This window comes from Physella acuta, unplaced genomic scaffold, assembly GCF_028476545.2.
Source record: "Physella acuta isolate Inbredline_101_S28 unplaced genomic scaffold, ASM2847654v3 ptg001454l, whole genome shotgun sequence".
Classification (NCBI taxonomy): Eukaryota; Metazoa; Mollusca; class Gastropoda; family Physidae; genus Physella; species Physella acuta.
The window spans coordinates 111,092-138,247 of NW_026732969.1; the positions used below are offsets into that span (position 1 = coordinate 111,092).

The 27,156-nt window shown below is 40.9% G+C and overlaps 1 protein-coding gene across 4 annotated transcripts in view; it reads right to left on the reverse strand.

Moving 5' to 3' along the window:
* Positions 1-27,156, reverse strand: part of LOC131928012 (tetraspanin-18) — a 94,686-nt gene that overhangs the window by 59,465 nt on the left and 8,065 nt on the right. Inside the window, exon 1 of one of the 4 annotated variants that reach the window (XM_059283898.1) lies at positions 10,956-11,100. The exons of 1 other annotated variant lie outside the window; for it this stretch is intronic. The gene's annotated coding sequence lies outside the window, so the exon portion shown is untranslated. Of the gene's footprint in view, positions 1-10,572; positions 11,101-27,156 lie in introns of those variants that run through there. 2 more of the 4 variants (XM_059283896.1, XM_059283897.1) reach the window with 2 other exon arrangements.

The following is a 27,156-nucleotide window of genomic DNA, read 5'->3' on the forward strand; positions in this document are numbered from 1 at the left end:
CGGCGATAATGTGTGTTGTCTGAAAGCCGTACGGCGATAATGTGTGTTGTCTGAAAGCCGTACGGCGATAATGTGTGTTGTCTGAAATAAGCCGTACGGCGATAATGTGTGTTGTCTGAAATACTCAAGTCGTACGGCGATAATGTGTGTTGTCTGAAAGCCGTACGGCGATAATGTGTGTTGTCTGAAAGCCGTACGGCGATAATGTGTGTTGTCTGAAATACTCAAGTTGTACGGCGATAATGTGTGTTGCCTGAAATACTCAAGTTGTACGGTGCTAATGTGTCTTGTCTAGAATACTCAAATTGTAGGGCGATAATGTGTGTTGTCTAGAATACTCCCCACAAGCCGTACGGTGCTACAAAATTTTATGTTGGAATGGTTGCGCTGAATGGCTGAGCTTTGTTTAACTTCAGGTCCTCGCTAAATCCTGACCTTGAAATAAGAAACAAATGAGCTATGACCTAGCTTTAACTCAACCCTAGCCCTAACATTAATCCTATCGTTCATCCTGGGCTTTAACCATAACCCCTATCCTTTAACAAACACAAATCCTGACTGTTAAGAGCCCAAACGAGCACACCAACATATACCACCACGTTAGTTGTTGCGGTGTATGCACTCACAAGTCTCCCCCCACGGGCGTACCCCCACCCCACCCAGCCCATGATTCAACGTGTCAGCCTCTGCTGGCGGCCATGTTAAAGGCTGTCACACACACACGCCCACCATGGCGTCGACTCGACTTCCGGTGGCGAGTCTTTGATGGAGGCATTGGTTTGATTTCCATGCAAATTCGATCAATATCTGTTTTTTCTTCAAAGCTGGCGCGCCACAGGTCGGGAAGGGGGGGGGGGGGGGGGGAAGATATATATTCATGGGCCCGTGTCACACGCGGAAGCTAGGTGCTACAGCTGGCATGGCTCAGGTAGTGCTCACCTACAGGTGGGGTGGGGGTGGGGGTAGAGTGTACCTGGTGCGAAGACGTTTTTTTTTTTCTCCCCGCCAAGACATAACGTTTACGATTTAATTACGAGTGTACGCGGTGTACTAGGGATCTGTTTATTGGCTCGTTGATATATGTGTGTACACGTGTTTTTCAGGCTACAGTCGTGTACATAATGGATGCATGTGTTTGTTGTTGTTGTTAACACAGTTGGGTTAGCCGAACCATATCATTACATATTGCTCAATGTCTTTAGGGATATTAGTCTTATTTTTAATCTTAACACTTACTAAGTTGTACAATACACGCTTTTCCCCGGTGTCCTCTGAGTACGCCCTGTGTACAGATTGTATGCTCTTTTTATGTGTACATCAAGTGTACATGATTCTCTATACTAAGTGTTAAAGATCAGCTGTATATGTTTGACTAGTCTTATCTATTGGCGTCATATGTACATGTTTCTTCAGCCACTGGAGTCAAGTACACATATTTCTGATGTCAGTGACGTCAAATGCTTACATTTACTTATCACGTGACATCACATATAAATGTTATTGACGTCACATGTACACATAACGTATCTAGTGACGTAACATGTACACATCTCGGTAGTTTTTGGCATCACACATGCACCTTTTGGCACCGCACGGACACGTGCATGTCGCTAGTGACGTCACGTGTAGACGTTGACGTCATCGCGTGCTCAGCTAGACATGTCTACACGTCCGTGTCATCAGGGCGCATGCTGGACCGTCCACCTCTGACAGACGTCCATCACAAGCCTGCCTGTCTGGCAAAAACTCATCCAATTAGGAACCCCGTGCAACCTTCAAATGAATTGAGCACCCCCCCCCCTACCCTACCCCCACTTTACACATTTTAAAACCTGTCTCTAAACGTCGTTTAAGGCTCTAAGCTTTAGGCCTCGACACCGTGCTGCCCCAGTGCACGTATTGATGACCCAATCTCACGAGAAACACGTGTGGCTATCGAAGCCTATTGCAATATCGATCCCCCACCCCCACCCCACTGACCCGCCCACCCCCCACCCCGACCTGAAAAGCGTATGCAGCTTCACGTTTGTTTTATTGAATTTTTTTTCCCCCTCTCGTCAGGAAAAAAAAATGACACGTCATCGTAAATTGGCATCGATACTTGTCATGTTAACACTTAATGTATTCGGTTATTTTATTTTTTTTTCCACCTCAAAACACATCTCCTTGAGACGAGTAGCGGCCTTGCGCGAGCCTACAAGAAGAACACAAACGGGAGAAACAAATGAAACATTTTTCTTTTATTTTCAGACCCCAGACATATTAACTGCTTTTTAATAATTCAGAATGACGTAACATAATTCTATTTTCGTTCCGGGTCAAGACCCTGTTATTTATTTCCCTGTTTTATTTACAACCCTGATATTGGACGGACGACGGAACGAATTGGGTGGGATGTTTTTTTGGAAGTGACACCGGATAAATATGAAACAGTAGCGACTGGTTTTGAATAAATGATACAATAATTTTTGTTGAAATCATTTAGGGCGCGGTGGACTAAGACGAACATGTTGTGTATCTAGGTATATCTATTTCTTACACAGTTTTGTTATTGAGAAACATTTTTTTCATACCTTATTTTAGACCTACAAGCTCTCCTAGCTTTTTGTATACATATATATTTAGTCTAGGGCAGGGGTCGGCAACCTTTTGAGACGGAAGAGCCAAAAGTTACAATCAACAAAATTACGAAAATTTTAAAGAGCCACTAACATTTTTATGTGCACTTCGGTAGTGGAAAGCATGGAACTATTGCCACGGTGCTGGCCACTGCACAGTTGTGGGACTGGGCCTAATGCCCAGCGACTGTCAGCTGTCTATATACGCTCTACTCCACCTACTCTCATTGTTTGTTATTTAGTTTAAAGTACTTTTTGTTTTTACAGTGTAATATTTTTTGAGTTTTGAAATAAAATAATAGAATTATTATGGAACTAGAGAGCCGCATATTGACATCAAAAGAGCCGCATGCAGCTCGCGAGCCGCACGTTGCCGACCCCTGGTCTAGGGAGGAGGAGAATTCGTTACAGTGTGATGATAACTAGTCTAGAACCAGGGCAGCCTAGGCAACAGAGGAACACGGGGTGCTATCAATGAGATTCCCCAGCTATTTATGTATGGCTTATGCCACTCATCTTGTACAGTTCCGCTTGCCTTGTATACCAGCAGTGGATCTCACACTATCATAGCTGTCACCACTGCCAGTGGATCTCACACTACCATAGCCAGCACCACTGCCAGTGAATCTCACACTATCATAGCCGGCACCAGTGCCACTAAGACTTATATCATACCCTATGTCACTTTCCCTGTACCCTAACAGTGGATCTCATACTATCATCACCAGAACCCCTGTCACTTGTGTAGCCACTTATCCAGTACCCTAACAGTGGGTCTCACACTATCATAGCCAGCATCCCTTCTACTCGTATAATAGCTGAGGCCACTTATCCAGTACCCTAACAGCGGATCTCACACTATCATCACCAAAACCCCTGCCAATTGTGTAGCCACTTATCCTGTACCCTAACAGTGGATCTCATGTTGGTGTCAACAGCCCTCCCCTGCCACTGAGGGTACCTCATGTCACTCAACCTGTACTTAACGAATTAGCGCCCCACCCCCCCCCTCACACCGAGGGGACCAAACGGACGTCTGCTGACAGATGTACCGACCGAGAGCTCAAAAATCCGGTCCAAGTGTCAAGCCGGGCGTCACGTGGTCCACCTCAGAGACCACGTGACGCCCGGAGGAGAACCTGGTGCTAAGAATGTTTGTCAGCTCCAAGACCTTTTGTTCTTGGAGCTGTCAGACATGGAATAGTTCGCCAGTCATTAAGTCCCGTCCATTAGTTCAACAGAGGGCTAGTTTCAATGCTTCTAAATAACGCAACATTTTAGCCTCTATAGGAGTTAGCGCAGGGGAGCGCACTCTATTTCTCACGATTGAGATACGGAGCTGGATAATCAGTGACGCCATTGGAAGCCAAATGGCTCAGTTAATTAAAAGATCGAATATTTCAAAAACCCAATTAATTGTCTAGTTAACTTTTTTATCAAGTTCGTTTTATTCCCCCCACCATCAGCTTCTATTTCCAGGAGATACTTGAGCCCCCCCCCCCCAAGATATATATTTTCGTTAGAGGGGGGGGGGGGGGATGAGTGGGTCAAGGGGTAGCATTGAGATTCCAAGCGGTGCGTCAACATGGACAAATGCCCAATTGTCCAATAGACAAAAATAGCCCATGTCCGAGTGCCCAAAAGCCAGCTGGTTGGTTCGAAAAGCCAACGCTTTAAAGATTATAATTCCTTTTTAATAGACAGAAACTTTAAAATAAAATGTGATTCGGTTGTAAATCAAGCACAAGCGCTAGCGGTTATATTTAGAAGTACAATGCTTAAATTGTAATACTTTTTATTTTTTCACATATGGTTTTATATGAGTAAATGTAGGTTATTTATTTGTATGGATCGGCTTTCGAACAATCGGTATTCAGGCAATCGGTATTCGTGAAATCAGTATTTGGGAAAGCGTGTGGCATGCCGTCTAATTATATGGTGTAGGGCCACTGCCAAAAATTCTTTAGTACAGCGTTATTTTAAGCGGCAATGCCTAATACACAACCCTTGATAACACAGGCAATCTTTTGTAATCTAGCGTGAAAACGTGTCAAATTTTAATCAAGTCTGATTGAGTTTTACCGTACAGCTCATTAACTAATTAGACCAGGGTGGTCTTGTCTGGTCTATAGACGGATGGAAGTGCATGAGAACATTGAACAGAAAAGGGTACTGATGATTAAAATAGCAGGCTATGCGATAGCAAGAGCGGGTTGTAAACAAAGGATGAGATTAGACATAGCCATAGTTTACGGTGTATTCTGTGATTCTCATATTAGCACGGCGGGCGGCGCTTGATGTAAAAATACACTTGACATAAGTAACAGTGTATATGGGGTGGTGGTGGGGTGGGGGGGGGGGTGTTGTGTGTGTATGTGCTTATGAAAACACTTGACGTAATTAACTGTGTATGTGGGGTGATGGTGATGGTGGTGGTGGGGGGGGGGGGGCTTGTATTGGCACTTGGGCTGTGCTAAATTTAGTTGTAAAAATACACATGGCATAGTTGGCCAGTAATATGAGACAGGACTTATCGTGAGTACTGGGATTACCCGGGGACGAATATAGAGATTATTGGTGGATTGATGAGGAGATTAAGATTATAGAATAACTGACGGTAGGTGAGGATATTAGTGAAGGATAAGCGAGGAGGCTGATACAAGTCAGTAGACAAGGATAAGTGGGTGGGTTACTGAAGGATAAGTGAAAAGACTGATACAAATAAGGAGGCAAGGATAAGTGGGTGGGTTAGTGAGGGGTAAGTGTACGTGAATACCTCATAGAATATCTCCCTAGAAGATTGTTGAAGTAGAGTTTACAACAACAGAGGAGATGAAGATACGCGAACATGTTTAAATATGGCGGCCATATGGGGGTGTGCACAGAATTTGTGCTGGGCTTTAAACGGCGCCTCTGTATGAGTACGGTTTCACGTGCGTCGCCATTTTATCACAAGACACGATTGGAGCCACATGTTGGCACCGACCTGACATCTACCTGTAGGATCCCAGTCTCCCACCTGTACCAGATACTGTATACATACGTTTCCCTCCAACAGCGTGATTTCTGCCTGCCGTGGGTACGATACATTCAGTATGGTTTTCTCACCGTGTAGTGCATGGGTACACTGTTTAGGTCTACTATTGGTAGTACATTAGAACTGTATTCAGTACTGCTAGCTTTACTACTGCACTGCAGGTCAAAGCTCTAAGTATTGATATAACCACAGGCACAATAGGGCTGTACTCACATCGGGAAGATAAATACTAGAACCGGCATTGTAACAACCGGCATTTTATCAACCGGCATTGTATCAACCGGCATTGAATCAACCGGCATTGAATCAACCGGCATTGTATCAACCGGCATTGTATCAACCGGCATTGTATCAACCGGCATTGTATCAACCGGCATTGTATCAACCGGCATTGTATCAACCGGCATTGTATCAACCGGCATTATATCAACCGGCATTGAATCAACCGGCATTGAATCAACCGGCATTGTATCAACCGGTATTGTATCAACCGGCATTGTATCAACCGGCATTGTATCAACCGGCATTGTATCAACAGACATTGTATCAACCGGCATTGTATCAACAGACATTGTAACAACCGGCATTGTATCAACCGGCATTGAATCAACCGGCATTGTATCAACAGACATTGTATCAACCGGCATTGTATCAACCGGTATTGTATCAACCGGCATTGTATCAACCGGCATTGTATCAATCGGCATTGTATCAACCGGCATTGTATCAACCGGCATTGTATGAACTGACATTTTATGAACCGACATTGCATCAACCGACATTGCATCAACCGGCATTGCATCAACCGTTATTGTATCAACTGGCATTTTATCAACCGGTATGGAATCAACCTGTACTACGATTCATCACGTAGAGTAGTTGATCAGTAATCATCAACTATAATAGCCATGGCTGAGTAGAACAAATAAAACTGCTCGAACTACGATGCGTGCATATGAAAAATGTTCCAACCACAAGACAAATAGTATAAGCTGAAGGAACAAAAAAAAACTTTAATTTATTCAAACTGATCGAACTTTGAGCCGTACGCCAAGAATGCTGTAGAAATATATCTCAAACCCGTTGACACTGTTCGAACTAGAAGACTGTACTAACTGCGAACAGAAAATGATAAAACTGTTCGAACTATAAGACGTAGATGCTGTACTAACTGCGAACAGAAAATGATAAAACTCTTAGGCGTACATCAGGAGTTGTATACAGACTACCAGTAGTGCATTGTTAAAACTGTTCGAACTTCGAGGCGCACATCATCAATACTGTAACAAGTACGAGCAGTGCATTATGAAAATTGTTCGAACTACGAGGCGTACATCAGGAGTATTTTACCAAGCACGAGCAGAATATTATGAAAATTGTTCGAACTACGATACGTACGTACATAATGAATATTTTACCAAGAACATTCTGAATACTGACAGAACTGGCATCAAGTAGTACCAGGCATCATTTTACCAAACACAAGACGTACATCATGAGAATTGTTCGAACTACGAGGCATACATGATGAATATTTTACCAAGAACATTCCGAATGCTGACAGAACTGGCATCAAGCAGTACCAGGCATCTCTCACCTATTATCTCGAGATTAACGCAGATTATCAAAGATTACCTGCCTGGATCCATTCAATTTGTAACGGATCTGAACTAATCCAGCATTTTAGCAGACGTTGTTTGTTCCGTGTCTCTGGCTGCCCCTCTCCCCTCCCCCAACAAACACGATACCACCACCCCTCACCCCTTCGCCATCACACCGCAATCAGTGCGAGTGGCTTCGAGGCCAGCTATTGTTAGCTGTTGCCAAGGGAGATTAATCTAACCTTTGATATTCGCCCTTAGGGAGCTTGTTTTAAATCAACACCGCTGCTTTCGTGGGACACGTTGTGAGGGGTACACACACACACGTGTGTGTAGCACAGGTGTGAGGGTGAGTGTGTGTGTGCGCGCGCTCACACGGAGATGTGACACATGTTTACATACCCGTGGATAGCACAGGTAGGGTGTTAACACAGCCCGCGATGTAACTCACGGTTATAAACACAGGTGTGTGACCCAGATTTGTAATACACGTATGTGCGACACAGATTTGACACATGTGTGTCTAACAGGTGTGTAGCACAGGTTTGCGACACTCTCCCAAACACATTTTAAGTTATACCACAGATGTGTTCTATGTACGCGGGCCTAACTCACGCCTACCGCTATATCTGAGGCGTTGTTCGCACACAGCTTGACACGTGTGTTTGTGCTAGAAATGTCAACCTTATCAATGGCGTGAGTACCCTGCTACACACCTGTAGTTAGTGTGTCAGCGTGACCTTTGAGCAGGATTGCGCCGCCCACAGGTGGGGCTGTGAGGTAAGGTGAGGTAAGGTGATACCAACAAATAAAACTCGGGCAGGTAGTATAAACGTAGGTGTCGTTGTGTGAGTAGATCTAATTTTAAACACGACCGTTGGTAGGGAGAAGGGCTATGGCTAATTTGAACATGAATGTTGAGGTCGGTCTAGCACAAGAATGTTCAGTATTGCACCAGAATTTATGGCCAGTCTAGTATCAAATTTGGGGTCAATCTAGCACCAAATATTGTGGTCAGTTTAGCACCAGATATTGTGGTCAGTCTAGCACCAGATATTGTGGTCAGTCTAGCACCAGATATTGTGGTCAGTCTAGCACCAGATATTGTGGTCAGTCTAGCACCAGATATTGTGGTCAGTCTAGCACCAGATATTGTGGTCAATCTAGCACCAGATATTGTGGTCAGTCTAGCACCAGATATTGTGGTCAGTCTAGCAACAGATATTGTGGTCAGTCTAGCACCAGATATTGTGGTCAGTCTAGCACCAGATATTGTGGTCAGTCTAGCACCAGATATTGTGGTCAGTCTAGCACCAAATATTATGGTCAGTCTAGCACCAGATATTGTGGTCAGTCTAGCACCAAATATTATGGTCAGTCTAGCACCAGATATTGTGGTCAGTCTAGCACCAAATATTATGGTCAGTCTAGCACCAGATATTGTGGTCAGTCTAGCACCAGATATTGTGGTCAGTCTAGCACCAGATATTATGGTCAGTCTAGCACCAGATATTGTGGTCAGTCTAGCACCAAATATTATGGTCAGTCTAGCACCAGATATTATGGTAAGTCTAGCACCAGATATTGTGTTCAGTCTAGCACCAGATATTGTGGTCAGTCTAGCACCAGATATTGTGGTCAGTCTAGCACCAAATATTATGGTCAGTCTAGCACCAGATATTATGGTCAGTCTAGCACCAGATATTATGGTCAGTCTAGCACCAGATATTGTGGTCAGTCTAGCACCAGATATTGTGGTCAGTCTAGCACCAAATATTATGGTCAGTCTAGCACCAGATATTGTGGTCAGTCTAGCACCAGATATTGTGGTCAGTCTAGCACCAGATATTGTGGTCAGTCTAGCACCAGATATTGTGGTCAGTCTAGCACCAGATATTGTGGTCAGTCTAGCACCAGATATTGTGGTCAGTCTAGCACCAGATATAGTGGTCAGTCTAGCACCAGATATTGTGGTCAGTCTAGCACCAGATATTGTGGTCAGTCTAGCACCAGATATTGTGGTCAGTCTAGCACCAGATATTGTGGTCAGTCTAGCACCAGATATTGTGGTCAGTCTAGCACCAGATATTGTGGTCAGTCTAGCACCAGATATTGTGGTCAGTCTAGCACCAGATATTGTGGTCAGTCTAGCACCAGATATTGTGGTCAGTCTAGCACCAGATATTGTGGTCAGTCTAGCAACAGATATTGTGGTCAGTCTAGCACCAGATATTGTGGTCAGTCTAGCACCAGATATTGTGGTCAGTCTAGCACCAGATATTGTGGTCAGTCTAGCACCAGATATTGTGGTCAGTCTAGCACCAGATATTGTGGTCAGTCTAGCACCAGATATAGTGGTCAGTCTAGCACCAGATATTGTGGTCAGTCTAGCACCATATATTGTGGTCAGTCTAGCACCAGATATTGTGGTCAGTCTAGCACCAGATATTGTGGTCAGTCTAGCACCAGATATTGTGGTCAGTCTAGCACCAGATATTGTGGTCAGTCTAGCACCAGATATTGTGGTCAGTCTAGCACCAGATATTGTGGTCAGTCTAGCACCAGATATTGTGGTCAGTCTAGCACCAGATATTGTGGTCAGTCTAGCACCAGATATTGTGGTCAGTCTAGCACCAGATATTGTGGTCAGTCTAGCACCAGATATTGTGGTCAGTCTAGCACCAGATATTGTGGTCAATCTAGCACCAGATATTGTGGTCAGTCTAGCACCAGATATAGTGGTCAGTCTAGCACCAGATATAGTGGTCAGTAGAGCACCATTAATTGTGGGGTCAGTCTACACTAAATATTTGTAATCCACTAATTAAAAAAAAACGAACACAACTGCTACATTAATCACAACTCGCTAAACAACTTTAGTTAAGGTTTACAAGGTTTTTACAAATTAAAATAAAAATGTAAGCCATCCAGATGAGACTGAACGACTAACGATTTAAGATAATTAAATATAATAATTTAAAAACGGATTTCTCTTATAGCCACCCAATCCATATAACGCGACATCATTATATTTCACACAGTAAATCAATCATTGTACCAATCATGCGTTAAATTTTTTTTTTGTTTAATCAAAACCTAACTCACTAATCTAAAATACTTACAATTTACAAAACGGATTAGATCTACGTACTTTAAGAATAACTAATGAGCATTGTATTGAGCATCTTAATTATTTCACATTACTTTAGATTTTATAAATAAACAAAGGCACGTAAGTAAAAAAAAGTTCACTATAAAATAGATTATTAAATAGATTATTAACTGATTAACTTAATGAATAAATGAAGCCACCTACATATTATCACGAAGCTATTGGCTATCTCCGAATGCCTACAACACATGCTGTGTACACGGGTCCACACGGGTCCATAAAGGTCCGGCTGGGTCCAACAGGGTCACACGAAACACTCCAATAATATTTTCAGAATCCAGACCCACACGAATAAAAAAAAAATTCCCCCAGGGGACAACTTACTCGTTCAGTGAAATTGAGAAAAATTTTCCCGATTTTTTCCCCCCTTTCTATAACTGGTAATTGGAATTTCCTGAAATAGCGTGAAACTTTTTTTATTTTATTTTTATTTTGATTTCCCTCCTGCTAACACATTTAGAAGCCAAGGCGAACTCGAATCCAGCGAAACACAGATTTTATATTTTCTTTAAAAAAAAATCCTATACCACTCAATCAAACAAATCCCGATGATTGTTTCCAATGTTGTGTGTTCGCAGGTAGCACCCAGCCCTCGCTCCCCGCAACACACGGGCGCTTCCCCTTACCCTCTTCTCCCTAAGACAAAAGCTGCGAAGCTCGGAGCTGATGCACGTACGAGCGCTCAAGCTACGGAGTGAGAGAAAAAAAAATCCCGACTTGTCTCCCCTATGCCGGACATGATAGGGCGAGTCGATTTCAACAGGGCGAGTCTATCACCTCCGCTCGGGGGTAGGTCGGGTCGTGACATGAGATTAGAGTCCCTAAATCTCCTTGGGAAAAAAAACTTAAAAAAGAATTATATTAATGATAATCTTGAATGTTTTGCAAATATTTAAAGCAGGAATTTTTCTGTAGCAAACCTCGACACGATAACAAAAAATAAACAGATCGTTTTTTTTATCCGTTCGACATTAATCAGAGGAAATTATTTCAGTCTGCAGCTAAACTTGAACATATCCTAGCCAGATGTTGCTAGGGTGTTCACGATCGACTGTGTTGAGTACGAATTTGATGATAAACATTCAAATGTTAATTGTGTTAAAGTTGCTACAGGTGTCCTAGAGTTGACTCTTCCAAATATAGGTGTGTTATGTTGTTCGTGGTATTGTAATCCCAGGTTTAGTGTTAGGGACAGAAATTACTTTATTCTAAGAAACCAAAACATGCCTTTAAATAAGATTTGATTACTGTGGCATTTGTATAATGGTATAAAATATTTTATTGTTTACGTTGCGTGTTTAGAAATTTGTTAAACCCTGACAACGATATCTTTAAATGTAACAAATTTAAGGCAGAGAACCGTCTATTCTTAGAGTTGAGTAGTAAAATTATGACCCATTCATAGATTATGTTACAAGCAGCTTGACCATTACACCCATCTTTAACTTTAGACCAGTTTTTTTTTTCTGCAATAACTTATCTGACATTATGAACATCAATTGCACCACTCACCCATAGTCTTCCAACCCAAACCCCTCACTAAACAACCCAACCCTCCAACATCTCAACTAACCAAGCCCCCATAACCATCAACACAACCTTCCCCCCCACCCTACCGTTCAGACCACCCCCCACCCCCACCACCCTACCGTTCAGACCACATCACCTCCCCACCACCGCTGAACATCGCCGATCAATAACTCCCAACTCATTGATGCTTACAAAGATTGGTTCGTTATAGAAAATCAAAGACCCCATACCTGATTGAGGCGACCGAGTGTCAGATTAAAAAAAAAATCTAACCAACTAACGAAACGAAACAAACAATATTTACAACCCTGCCCCCTCTAAAATACGGGTTGGTCGCCATCGATTTAAATTTCAAGAATTGTTTTTGATATGACTAAATAACGCAACGAAATGGATTTGGTGACAGCGCGACGCCTGGGCATTGATTTTATGACGGCGCCTTTCAAGGAAGGCTTTAGAAACGTTTTATCAGAGACCCCCAAGTGTCAGTCTAGCTCGGGACTATCTGTCTGCTGACGTAGCAGGAATAGTTCCGTTTCCTGTGTGATGTCTGATGGGGGATTTTCGACATTAGCGACGGTAGTGTTTTAGTCATTTTTGACATGGGTGGTGGTGGTGGTGGTGGTGGGGGGGGGGGGGGGGTAGGGGGGGGGGTGGGGGGGGTGGGGGGGGGGTGGTAGTGTTTTAGTAATTTTTGACATGGGTGGTGTTAGTGTTTTAGTCATTTTTGACATGGGTGGTGGTAGTGTTTTAGTCATTTTTGACATGGGTGGTGGTAGTGTTTTAGTCATTTTTGACATGGGTGGTGGTAGTGTTTTAGTCATTTTTGACGTGGGTGGTGGTAGTGTTTTAGTCATTTTTTACATGGGTGGGGGTAGTGTTTTAGTCATTTTTGACATGGTGGGGGTGGGGGTGGTAGTGTTTTAGTAATTTTTGACATGGGTGGTGGTAGTGTTTTAGACATTTTGACATGGGGTGGCAGTGTTTAAATTTTTAGACATTTTTGACATGGGGTGGTAGTGTTTTAGTCATTTTTGACATTGCTGGTAGTGTTTTTAGACATTTTCGACCTTGGTTGTAGCGGCTTTAAAAGAAATACAATTTTCAATATTGATTATTTTTGTGTCGAGGTAGACTATATTAGGAAACGTTGACATATGATTTCTATCGATTCGATGCCATTAGAAGTAAGATGAATAGCTTGTAGGAAATGTTATAATTAACTTGTTAAGTATTTGTGAAAGTAATTTTTTTTTTAAATTAGGTGTTTAAAGCTGTTGTATATTTAAAGCTGAATGTTCGAAAATGGTCATTTTATAACTTTTGGTTTTGTTTTTTAAACAGTCTGGACTCTGGACTTCAACAAAGTTATAACTATCAAAATGTTAAAGCTTTTTTTTGTTGGTGGGGGTGGGGGTGGTTTCAAATATTTTGTTTTCTGAACTGACAATCCCAAGGAACATTCATCTACTTGTATATGACTGTTTTCGTTCATTTAAATGCAAAAAATAACAAATTATAAAAACGATTTCTGCACTTCACACTGGAATATAGCCATTACCAAATGTACTACAATCGGAAAGTCTCGAGTTCAAATCTAGGTTCGTCAGCAGAACGTACCTGAGTCCACCCAACTCTGATGGGTACCTAACTTGCGTTAGAGAAAGTAAGGGCGGCTGGTGGGCATAGTGCTGACCACACTATCCCTTCATATGCCGAGGTCACAGAAACAGGTACGTATTACTGACTCAAGCACTGGATTCGAACTCGAGACATTCGGGTTGGCAGGCGTACACTATAAAGTCAGGCGGGTGTCAAATGATTATGCAATATATTCTATTACCCGGGTGTACAGGGGTCATAACTTAAGCTGGCGAATAGGGGTCATAACTGGTGGACAGGGGTCATAACTTAAGCTGGTGAACAGGTGTCAGAAATTTTGATGGTGGACATCGTCTGTCGTCATGACTACCGGGACGCTCGCTCTAATACAATGGGGGTGGGGGGGAGGGGGGTCACGTTGTAAGTCACAGACAGTAGACCTTACCACGTGACATGTAATGTCATTACAACATAAAAGGAGCTGCGTAATTACATTGTCTTAATTATATTGTCAGGTTTAATCAGTAGGCTAATTACTAATTACCCTTCGTCCATCCTGCTCTCAAGGGTACACCGTGTATAAGAATGGGAAAGTCCATTGCTGAGTGATATGCAGCATACAGCGTTGGCCTTTAACTGGGGTTCAACCCCTTCGACCCGCTATGGAAATATCGGGGGTTAAAATTTCAAAGTCTTCACTTCATCGGTCAGACAGTAAATTTTTGTTTTGTTTTCGTCTCTATTAGGCTATGACACAAAAATTACTTCAGCATTCAGTGTTAGACTAACCCCAGAATAACAATAACCCATTCATTACACTGACCCCAATCTAACTTAACCCCTGCACTATACTAACCCCTTCATTACACTAAACCCTACATCACTCTAACCCCTTCATTACACTAAACCCTACATCACACTAACCCCTTCATTACACTAAACCCTACATCACACTAACCTCTACATTACACTAACCCTACATTACACTAGCCCCTATATTACACTAACCCCGACATTATATTAACCCCTACATTACACTAACCCCTACATCACTCTAACCCCTAAATTACACTAACCCCTACATTACACTAACCCCTACATTACACTAACCCCTACATTACACTAACCATTACAAATGTGTCCGGGTGTTATTAATCTGTCTCGTATCATTAGCCCAGGCTCGTACCACACATTCATATCACATGACATAAAAACTGAAACTCGTGTTTGTTCTCTTTGATTTATTTTTTTCCCTAATTAGCAATTAACATATTCTATTATAGACACTCAACACACTATCCTTAACACAAATATGAATCCTAAACCCAGTCTTGAAACTAAAAATAATTCTAAATCTAGCGCTAACCTTAACCTTTAACCCTAAACTCATTTCAAACCCTTACCGTAGCGATAACCATAATGCACCAAACAAACTTTAAATCTAAACCCAAGCCCTAACCCACCTTCACTCTTAATCTCTTAAACCACAAGCATCACTAACTCGCAAATATCCAAACCTAAACCCTGAAAGCTCTACCATCGGCAGACAAAAGTCAAACAGCCACACCAGTAAATCTGGCCACATCAACGATCCAGCCAATCAGATACCGCCAAGACAAATGACGACACAAACACGACTCCTTGTAAAAAAAAATATATACATCAAACCCCACCCCCCCCCCCCCCTCGCCAATTAGAGTGTAGATTTACGTCCCCTTGCATAAGGCACCGCCAGTCGAGTCAATCACTGATGAAATAAATTGTCGTTCAGGACGGGATGGGTATCATCTTGGGCAGGGGACATCATCACGCCGTGCCCACAAGGGGAGGTAACAATAAGGTTAACTTGTTAAAAGAGATGGATTGGTTTAGTGGAGAGGAGGCAGTGCGTTCTTGTCAGGCTAAATTAGATTCTAGTATGTTTTCTGTACAGTAATTGTAGTACTTTCTCTACTGTAATTGTGGTGTGTTTTCTGTACAGTAATTGTAGTACTTTCTCTACAGTAATTGTGGTATGTTTTCTGTACAGTAATTGTAGTACTTTCTCTACTGTAATTGTAGTACTTTCTTTACTGTAATTGTAGTATGTTTTCTGTACAGTAATTGTAGTACTTTCTCTACTGTAATTGTGGTGTGTTTTCTGTACAGTAATTGTAGTACTTTCTCTACAGTAATTGTGGTATGTTTTCTGTACAGTAATTGTAGTACTTTCTCTACTGTAATTGTAGTACTTTCTTTACTGTAATTGTAGTATGTTTTCTGTACAGTAATTGTAGTACTTTCTCAACTGTAATTGTAGTACTTTCTTTACTGTAATTGTAGTAAGTTTTCTGTACAGTAATTGAAGTACTTTCTCAACTGTAATTGTGGTATGTTTTCTGTACAGTAATTGTAGTACTTTCTCTACTGTAATTGTAGTATGTTTTCTGTACAGTAATTGTATTACTTTCTCTACTGTAATTGTGGTATGTTTTCTGTACAGTAATTGTAGTACTTTCTCTACTGTAATTGTAGTATGTTTTCTGTACAGTAACTGTAGTACTTTCTCTACTGTATTTGTGATATGTTTTCTGTACAGTAATTGTAGTACTTTCTGTACTGTAATTGTGGTATGTTTACTGTACAGTAATTGTAATACTTTCTCTACTGTAATTGTGGTATGTTTTCTGTACAGTAATTGTAGTACTTTCTCAACTGTAATTGTGGTATTTTTTGTGTACAGTAATTGTAGTACTTTCTCTACTGTAATTGTGGTATGTTTTCTGTACAGTAATTGTAGTACTTTCTCTACTGTAATTGTTGTATGTTTTCTGTACAGTAATTGTAGTACTTTCTCTACTGTAATTGTGGTATGTTTTCTGTACAGTAATTGTAGTACTTTCTCTACTGTAATTGTAGTATGTTATTTCTGGAGTAATTGTAATACATTCTCTACTGTAATTGTGGTATGTTTTCTGTACAGTAATTGTAGTACTTTCTCTACTGTAATTGTGGTATGTTTACTGTACAGTAATTGTAATACTTTCTCTACTGTAATTGTGGTACGTTTTCTGTACATTAATTGTAGTACTTTCTCTACTGTAATTGTAGTATGTTTTCTGTACATTAATTGTAGTACTTTCTCAACTGTAATTGTAGTATGTTATTTCTGGAGTAATTGTGATATATGTTCTTTAGTAGAGTAAATGTGGTATGTTATTTCTGGAGTAATTGTGATATATGTTCTTTAGTAGAGTAAATGTGGCATGTTCTTTTGTGGGATTCTTGTAACTTGTTCATTGTAGAGTAATAATGTCATATTATTTCTAGAGTTATTGTACTGTGTTCTGTTAAAAGATAATTGTGGTATGCTCATTGTAGAGTAATTGTGGTATGCTGTTTCTACTTTCATTGATCAGTCAGCTTGCCTGTATGTCTGATAGTCTGTTTTCTACCTGTTTCTCTGTTGATCCTACTGTTCACCTGTCTGCCAATTTGTCTGTCTACCTGCCTAGCTAAATGCGATCCCTAATCTATAGCCGTAATGGCTGGGCTGTTTATGTAATATTTTTACGTGTTTTGTTTCATAAATGGGATGTGTCCATAATTTTAAACCGAACCACCTCAATAGTTAATCATGACTAGCCATCAATCGTTATCACGCACACCGTTCGTGTTTTTAAAAACCCCACGCCAACAACACAATCCATACCCACCATACACACTACTTTCATACCCACTAACCAAACCCACAACATAAAAACACTAACAACACACACCACGCCTACCACATAAACCACGTGCATACAGAGAGCTGGACTGCTAACCCGTAAGTCTCGAGTTCGAATCCGGGTTCAAGTCAGTAGACCGTCCCTGGGTCCACCCAACTCTGATGGGTACCTAACTCACGTTAGGGAAAGTAAAGGCGGCTGGGCATATTGCTGACTACACTATCTCTTCATATGCCGAGGTCACAGAAACAAGTGAACTCTACTTCACCGTCAGGTTTGAAAGGGAAAAATTACATATATTACACACACACACAAACCACGCCAACAACACAAATCACACCCACTACAAAAACCACACCTATAGCAGAAACCATGCCCACAACACAGACCACGCCCACCACGAAAAGTACGTGCATACATTCTCAAACCACACCCACAACACCAACCTCATTCAAGATACACCAGGCCAATACACGCTACTCTCACAGCATAAATAAGACCGCGAGGCATGCCACGCCCACAATACAAACCACACCCATGACACACCACGCCCAATATGTACACCACACCTACATGATTAAATTTAAAAATACCCCATACCACCCATTCCCACCCCATATAGCCACTCATCACAGGTTGTGATAGAACTGCATCAACCACAGCTAGATGATAGAACGGCATCAACCACAGCTAGATGATAGAACGGCATCAACCACAGCTAGATGATAGAACGGCATCAACCACAGCCAGATGATAGAACGGCATCAACCACAGCTAGATGATAGAACGGCATCAACCACATCTAGATGATAGAACGGCATCAACCACAGCTAGATGATAGAACGGCATCAACCACAGCTAGATGATAGAACGGCATCAACCACAGCTAGATGATAGAACGGCATCAACCACAGCTAGATGATAGAACGGCATCAACCACAGCTAGATGATAGAACGGCATCAACCACAGCTAGATGATAGAACGGCATCAACCACAGCTAGATGATAGAACGGCATCAACCACAGCTAGATGATAGAACGGCATCAACCACAGCTAGATGATAGAACGGCATCAACCACAGCTAGATGATAGAACGGCATCAACCACAGCTAGATGATAGAACGGCATCAACCACAGCTAGATGATAGAACGGCATCAACCACAGCTAGATGATAGAACGGCATCAACCCCAGCTAGATGATAGAACGGCATCAACCACAGCTAGATGATAGAACGGCATCAACCACAGCTAGATGATAGAACGGCATCAACCACAGCTAGATGATAGAACGGCATCAACCACAGCTAGATGATAGAACGGCATCAACCACAGCTAGATGATAGAACGGCATCAACCACAGCTAGATGATAGAACGGCATCAACCACAGCTAGATGATAGAACGGCATCAACCACAGCTAGATGATAGAACGGCATCAACCACAGCTAGATGATAGAACGGCATCAACCACAGCTAGATGATAGAACGGCATCAACCACAGCTAGATGATAGAACGGCATCAACCACAGCTAGACGATAGAACGGCATCAACCACAGCTAGATGATAGAACGGCATCAACCACTGCTAGATGATAGAACGGCATCAACCACAGCTAGATGATAGAACGGCATCAACCACAGCTAGATGATAGAACGGCATCAACCACAGCTAGATGATAGAACGGCATCAACCCCAGCTAGATGATAGAACGGCATCAACCACAGCTAGATGATAGAACGGCATCAACTACAGCTAGATGATAGAACGGCATCAACCACAGCTAGATGATAGAACGGCATCAACCACAGCTAGATGATAGAACGGCATCAACCACAGCTAGATGATAGAACGGCATCAACCACAGCTAGATGATAGAACGGCATCAACTACAGCTAGATGATAGAACGGCATCAACCACAGCTAGATGATAGAACGGCATCAACCACAGCTAGATGATAGAACGGCATCAACTACAGCTAGATGATAGAACGGCATCAACCACAGCTAGATGATAGAACGGCATCAACCACAGCTAGATGATAGAACGGCATCAACTACAGCTAGATGATAGAACGGCATCAACTACAGCTAGATGCGGGTGAGCGCCGGCAAGAAATGCCATCCGTTACCTCTCCGACAAGAGGAGGAAGTCACGTCCCGTGGGCAGCTGGGTAATGATGTCACGTCCGCTGGGAGACAGGGCAAACAGCTCGAGAAGGCGCGACTTGACGTTGTCTCGGGCTCTGGAGCTGTCTTGGTGCGTCTGCTCCCACACCGTGCCCATGCATTCTCGTGTCCGGTCTATCGACTTTTGTTCGACCTATCGACTTTTGTCCGGCATATTGTCTTTTATCCGACCTATCGACTTTTGTCAGACATATTGACTTTTGTCCGACCTATCGACTTTTGTCAGACATATTGACTTTTGTCCGACCTATCGACTTTTGTCAGACATATTGACTTTTGTTCGACCTATCGACTTTTGTTCGACCTATCGACTTTTGTCCGGTCTATCAACTTTTGTTCGACCTATCGACTTTTATCCGACCTATCGACTTTTGTCAGACATATTGACTTTTGTCCGACCTATCGACTTTTGCCCGGCATATTGACTTTTTTCAGACCTATCCAATGTCGACTGAAAAAAATTCGGAGGATGTCAAATTTTATAGGTTCTCTTGTTGCCCTTGTCTATCTTTGGTGGTAAATGTTCAGCAATGTTTCTTCCAAACTTTTTCCTCCGAGAGGGGGCACTTTAAATTTTCGGGGAGGGGGGGGGGAGATGCCTAGAAGAAACTCTGATGTTCAGCCATGTACTAATACGCCAAATTACATATCAGAGCGTTGGGAAACAACTAGGCTACGTTACAAGTTTGTGAGTCAGGCAGTACCACATAGCTCAGGCTGTAGAATTTTTAAAGTCAGATCAGACTGACTTCCATACTTAATTTTAAAAATATAAACATAAATACAATATGAATATAAAATTTAAAAAAAAATATAGCTAAAATAAATCAAAGTAACAACTGGATGTACATGGATTTTTTGTGTGTGAATTTTAACTTTGTTAATAGAGGAATAGACAGAGACGGAGGATGGAAATATTTTAGACATAAAAATATTTTAGACAGTAAAATATGACCAAATAAACCGGGAGTGATCTCCCCTAAACTTTCTCGAATATTCTTATATAACTTGAAATATAGACATGATTTTTAGTGCGCAATATTATTAGTACTTTATAAATTTACATGCGTTTTTTGAGAAATCAAAAATAGCGTAAATTAGTACTTTCGGTCAACGGAAATTACTCAAAATTTGAAAAAGGGCAGAGGATTAGATCTTTTACTTACATGTGAAATTTAATTTATATATCTGAAATAGTACTCAAGTTATAGGCTTTTGAAAAATTCAAAGTAGAAAAAGTACCACTTCCGGTTATCGGAAAATGCTCAAAAGTTGATTAGGATCTACGATTTTGATAAAATACTTATATATGAAATTTCATCAACCTAGCTGTAACGGTACTCAAGTTATCGTGTTTACACACACACACACAGACACACACACAGACACACAGACATACGGACAAGATTGCAAAATTATGTTTTTCCGTATCAGTGAGGTGTAAAACGATTACAAGACTTTCTCCATACGAGAAAGTAAAAAGGTGTTGGTAACAACGGCCTAGGCTGCAAAGTAATGCATCCCAGAATCTAAGAAACGCTTTTAGTTGCGTGTGTGCTTTTTATTTCAATGCCATGTCAGACACTCTCCGGTGCTGTAAAATACTTGACCACAGAGAAGTGCACTGTCAAGACCTCAGACAAGTGCAGTGCGGGGTGGTACATTGTACCTACAGGAATCCACCAGACGTATTACTGCACGTCTGGAGATATCAGATCGGGGTTTGTGTGTGTGTGTGTGTGAGAGAGAGAGTGTGTGTGTGTGTGTTTGTATGTGTGTGTGTGTGTGTGTGGACATGTTACCGTTGAAACTCACGATTTTCAAAATGTCGTGTGAGTGCGCCCGTGTGTGTGTATGCGTGTGTGTGTGTGTACGTGCGCGTGAGTGTAAATTGCTTTTATCGATGAGTTGATTATGATTCCGTTATGAACTGAATTAAATGTTCCATATTAAACGCGTTTGTTGGCATGGACTATTCTATCCGAAACAACATTATTGAATCACAAACGTACTTCTTGTATTTACTTTTTAAAACAGGGCATATGTCCTGTTTCGTTTACTGATAGAGTTCACCTGTATGGTTAACCTTACGGACAGTTCTGCCAACTATGAAAGTTCCTGTGTACGGGCTGGGAGACCAATTTGAGGCCCACTGCCTAATGCTGCCACGAATGTAATTGATCATTACTTTAATGGGTCTGACACACCCAGGTTCTATTCAATAAAAATGATCAGCAATGAGTTCCAAGCCTCGAGATGGCACATAGAACAGCAACGTATTTTGTGTATAGATCAGTAGCCGCTGTCTGCCAACGTTAAAATCATTCTACCCACTACAACCCTGGGTCCCCATGAGCTTCCAGTTGATGTGTGGATGTTGTTTATTGTCGATGGGGGGGGGGGGGCGATAGCGATCTGTAGTGGTGATTCCTACAGGACAATAACAAGCATTTATATTGATCTTAAGGATGGGCGGTTTCTTTGTAGAACACTTTTATACATAAAGATAAATCGGTCGGACATTGTATATTTGTACACACACACACACACACACACACACACATATATATATATATATATATATATATATATATATATATATATATATATATATATATATGTAGCCTATATAATATATTATTTATAAAATATATATTATATACATATGAGATTATATTTAATCGGCCTTTCCACGCATGAGTGTACGGGTATATTCGCTAATTGCTAAATTGGTTCGACCATGTATGCCTGTGCTCGCGTGTGTATAGAGAGGTCTAGCGGGAATCTCCGATAACATTAGTTAAGGTGGGGCTCGCACCCCCCCCCCCCCCCCCCCCAACCTCCACATGGACATATTAACAAAGAAAAAAAACCACTTGTAACAATAGCAGGCTAAATTCAGCAGAGAATTAGAGGAGCAGCAGATACATTCAGTAATTAAGATCTTCTTGCATTGAACAATACAGAAATAGGGGGGGGGGGGGGAAAGGAGAGAGGTGGGGGTGGGGGTGGGGAGGGTGAAAAATATCTCGGGTCACGTGCTCCAGACAACGGTAATAAAAGCAGCCAGGGGAAGATAATCGATGGACGCTGCAGGTTCCGTTATCTGACTGGCATATTGCTGTTTCGGACATTTTTAGGTGGCTGTGTCGAACGGAAGTAGCCGGTTTCCTGGCAACGCCTGCAATAACTCGTTGTGCCGAACCGGATACAATAGCGACATCTACACACACACACAGGCAGACACATAGACATACAGACGCACAAATACACACACAAATTCATACCCACGCACAAGCGAACACAATACTAACACAAACACATATATGTAAATGTATATATATATATATATATATATATATATATATATATATATATATATATATATATATATATATATATATACATTATATACATATACATATACGTAGATATATATATATATATATATATATATATATATATATATATATATATATATATATATATATATATATATGTATATATATATATATATATATATATATATATATATATATATATATATATATATATATATATATATATATATATATATATATATACATATATACATATATATATAATATGTATATATCTTTGACACTCGTAGACCAGGGACAAAACAACCCGAAGATAACTTAGTCAAGGTATTTAATTTTGTCACACACCAGATGAGAGGGGGGGGGGAGTCAGGGTTCCGACAATTGGTTAGCAGTCGAACGTAACTTAGAAAAGATTAGAGTGTGTGTGGGTATCCCTTGAAAAAAAAAAGTAAAGTAAAAGAGAACTGAAAAATTATTGTAACTGTTGATTTGGGGTAATATAAAGGATGGGAAATTAAACCTTCGTCATTTGTCATCTCCCCCCACCCCCCACCCCACCCCGCCGCCCCTCTTCCAGTATTTCCGCTGACTGCATCTAAGTTTTAGTGCGTACGACTTGACTACATTGATCTAATGAACACGCACAATATCATGGACGGGATAAAACAGCGATAATCCCAAACATGCATCCACGGTACATGGGAGATAACCAAGTTAAAACTTGTACAAGGGATATAACTCTTGCGCAATTAAATAAATGGAACAGAACTCGATCGACCAGTGAGGCATGGGAGATAATTGAATTTTTTTTTCCTTTTGTATTTCAAATGAAACAAAAAAAAAAGATTATCAAAGTAATTGACATGAAAAATTGTTTATGATGAAGGGGTTAAAAAAGCGCTTGGCACACAAAAAAAAAAATATCTTTGAGTCAAACATTAATTACTTCAATTTTCTTCGCCCATGCAAATTGAAGAAAATAATAAAAATAATAATATCAAATAGAAGTGAAGTAGTGCTTAATGAATAACTTGAAGATAAAATAATGATTACTAGAGTAATAAACAGACTGTTGTATAAATTAACGTTTTGTCTGATTTCTAATTATTTGTTCATTTATTTTCAGATTAGTGAATAAAAATTAATTAAAAAAAAAACCCAGATCTAAATGCATGTTGACTTTATGTTTTCTTGATGGGGAGGGGGGGGGGGGGTCGGTCGAGAAGAGATCAGACGTTTTGAGAAAACGTGTGAAGATAAGGGAGTAACTTTTATTGGGGTGTGGGGACGTGGGGGGGGGGGGAACAGTCATAAATGGACATCAATAGACATGTTGGATGATGTTGGTCTCCCAAAGTAAAACCACTAACTAAATACTCGAGTAGATCTAATGAAGTAAAACCACTAACTAAATACTCGAGTAGATCTAATGAAGTAAAACCACTAACTAAATACTCGAGTAGATCTAATGAAGTAAAACCACTAACTAAATACTCGAGTAGATCTAATGAAGTAAAACCACTAACTAAATACTCGAGTAGATCTAATGAAGTAAAACCACTAACTAAATACTCGAGTAGATCTAATGAAGTAAAACCACTAACTAAATACTCGAGTAGATCTAATGAAGTAAAACCACTAACTAAATACTCGAGTAGATCTAATGAAGTAAAACCACTAACTAAATACTCGAGTAGATCTAATGAAGTAAAACCACTAACTAAATACTCGAGTAGATCTAATGAAGTAAAACCACTAACTAAATACTCGAGTAGATCTAATGAAGTAAAACCACTGACTAAATACTCGAGTAGATCCACCTAAGTAAAACCACTGAATAAATATTCGAGTAGATCCACCTAAGTAAAACCACTGACATATTAGACCAAAAGATCTAAGAACGAAATAATGACAGAATTTTGCACTTACAAGCAAAAACTTACAATAAAACTTACAAGCAAAAACGGACGGAATTTATAACTAGTTCTGCCTACGTACAAAGACTGACACTAGTATACCACTGAATCTACCTTAGTACAACAACTGACAAAATATACACGTAGAACCACCCAAGTATAAAAACGTGATATAATTTACAAGTAGACCTACCCAAGTAAAAATGACCGGCTAGACCACCCTAATTTTGGGTGTAGCGGTCAGCCGCCAGAAAATAAACGGGACCCCCACACTTCACCGCGATGAATAAAGACTGCTTACATAAGGGGCGGCCACTGGCGCTGAATGGCACTTATTTCGGTGATGTGATTTCCATATCCCAATCGCTCCCGCAAGATGGATGGCCAGATATTTACACGTACAGGGGGTGAGGGGGGGGGAGGGGGCGCTCTTCGGTGTTCTGTCACGTGATGACCGTCCTAGCCGCGTTGACTTTCCTGTCGTTTTATCGTAGGCCATTTCCTGTCGTTGGTGGGGTGGGGGGGGGGGGGTTATCTTTATCAATGCGACGTAATTATGCAGGGGGTGTGGAATGGTAGGATCAGTTGCACAATGATTAGAGGGTTGATCGGAAGGTATTACTAGCTGGTGGGTGTGTGTGTGGGTGGAGGTGGGGGGGGGGGGGTGGGGTGTGGTAATATAGTTGCGGTTGTTATGGATGGGTTAGTAGCGGGGTCGAAAATATTGGTGATGCTGGTAATACTATATGTGGTGTTGTCCATGGTATAGGTTGCTGTGGTCGATTTTATTACAGGGTCTAGTGATATTATTGACGGTGCTGTCGGTTTAGTAGATTTGGGTAGGTGTGAGTAGGTGTGTGGGAGTGAGTGGAGGTGAGTGGGGGGGGGGTGAGTGGGGGGGGGGGGGGTGAGAGCAAACGATATGGTATGTACCGCATTCGGTATCGTGTATGTTGCTGTCGATGTGATAGGTGGGTCTGACATGAGATGGGAAGACACAACCTTAAGACCTATGACAAGAAAGTAGTTCTAGACCTGACTATCGACCTGATGCACTTGTGGAATACTGAGACCGAGCCTATTGTCCAACCGGCAAGTCAAAATAAATTTCTGTTAGTTGAAATATTGTTGTAAAAGACCGTAATCGTTTTTTTTTTACTTTCTCGTATATACGATATTACGAAGTATCGAGAAAGTATTGTAATCGTGCAAAAAAAAAAAACAACGAGATTTCTGCAAATCTCGACGTTTTACACCCCCCCCCTGAGTTGGAAAAACATAGTTTTGCAATCTTGTCCGTATGTGTGTGTGTGTGTAAGTGTGTATGTGTGTGTCTGTGTCTGTGTGTCTGTAAACACGATAACTGGAGTACCGTTACAGCTAGGTTGATTAACTTTCATATATAAGTATTATATCAAAATCGTAGATCCGTATCAGCTTTTGAGCGATTTCCGATAACCGAAAGTGGAACTTTTTCTACTTTCAATTTTTCAAATGCCTATAACTTGAGTACTATTTCAGAATCAGATTGATACATGACATTTCACATGTAAGTAAAAGACCTAATTCTCTGCCTTATTTCAAATTTTGAGTAATTTCCGTTGAACGGAAGCAGTAATTTACGCTATTTCCGATTTCTCAAAAACGCATGTGAATTTATAAATTACTAATAATATTCCGCACTATTATTCACATTTTGTGTGGCGTTCACTTGGTGTGCAATTCTTCTTTTTCTACGAGATTTTATTTTATTTTAAAAAGTTTAAGTATTTAAAATGGATTGAAAATCATGTCTATATCCTGAGTTGCCATCCCCTGTTGTTTTATATAAGAATATTCGAGACGGTTTAGGGGTTTATTAATGAGTGCCGTATATTCGTAATAGCCGTTCATTTACGTCTTAAATATATAAGTTTTAAAAACAAACAAGTTTTTAGTGTTTATTTAACTTTCCCGAGTTGATTTTTTTCCAAGCCAAACGTTTTGAAAAAGTTAAGCTCTAAACTTGAATGATTGTCAGCTCTACAATCGGCGCAGCACTAGAACCGTCTGACGTGAATCTTTCAAGATTTCTCCGCTGAAATCATCAGCCGGGCCGGCTACAAGGTAACGTTGACAGAGTCAGTCAAGATTCAGTCAAGATTGACAGATTGGCTGGCTATAAAAACACGCAGCAATAGACAGGCTTCTTGACAAGCTGAAAGTGCTGTCTTAAAGAAGATTCTAATGAGAGAGAGAGAGGAAATTAAAAAAAAAGTTTTAAAAGAAAAAAAATTGGTTAAGATATAGATCTATACATAAAAAAACCGTCCTCATTAAAAGCAATAGATAAATGCGACGGCCCAAGGAATTGAGATAATACACTCGGATGTGGAGTCTTAAGGAAGATTCTACAATGTAATGTAGATAAAAAAAAATATAAATGGGTTTTAAAAGT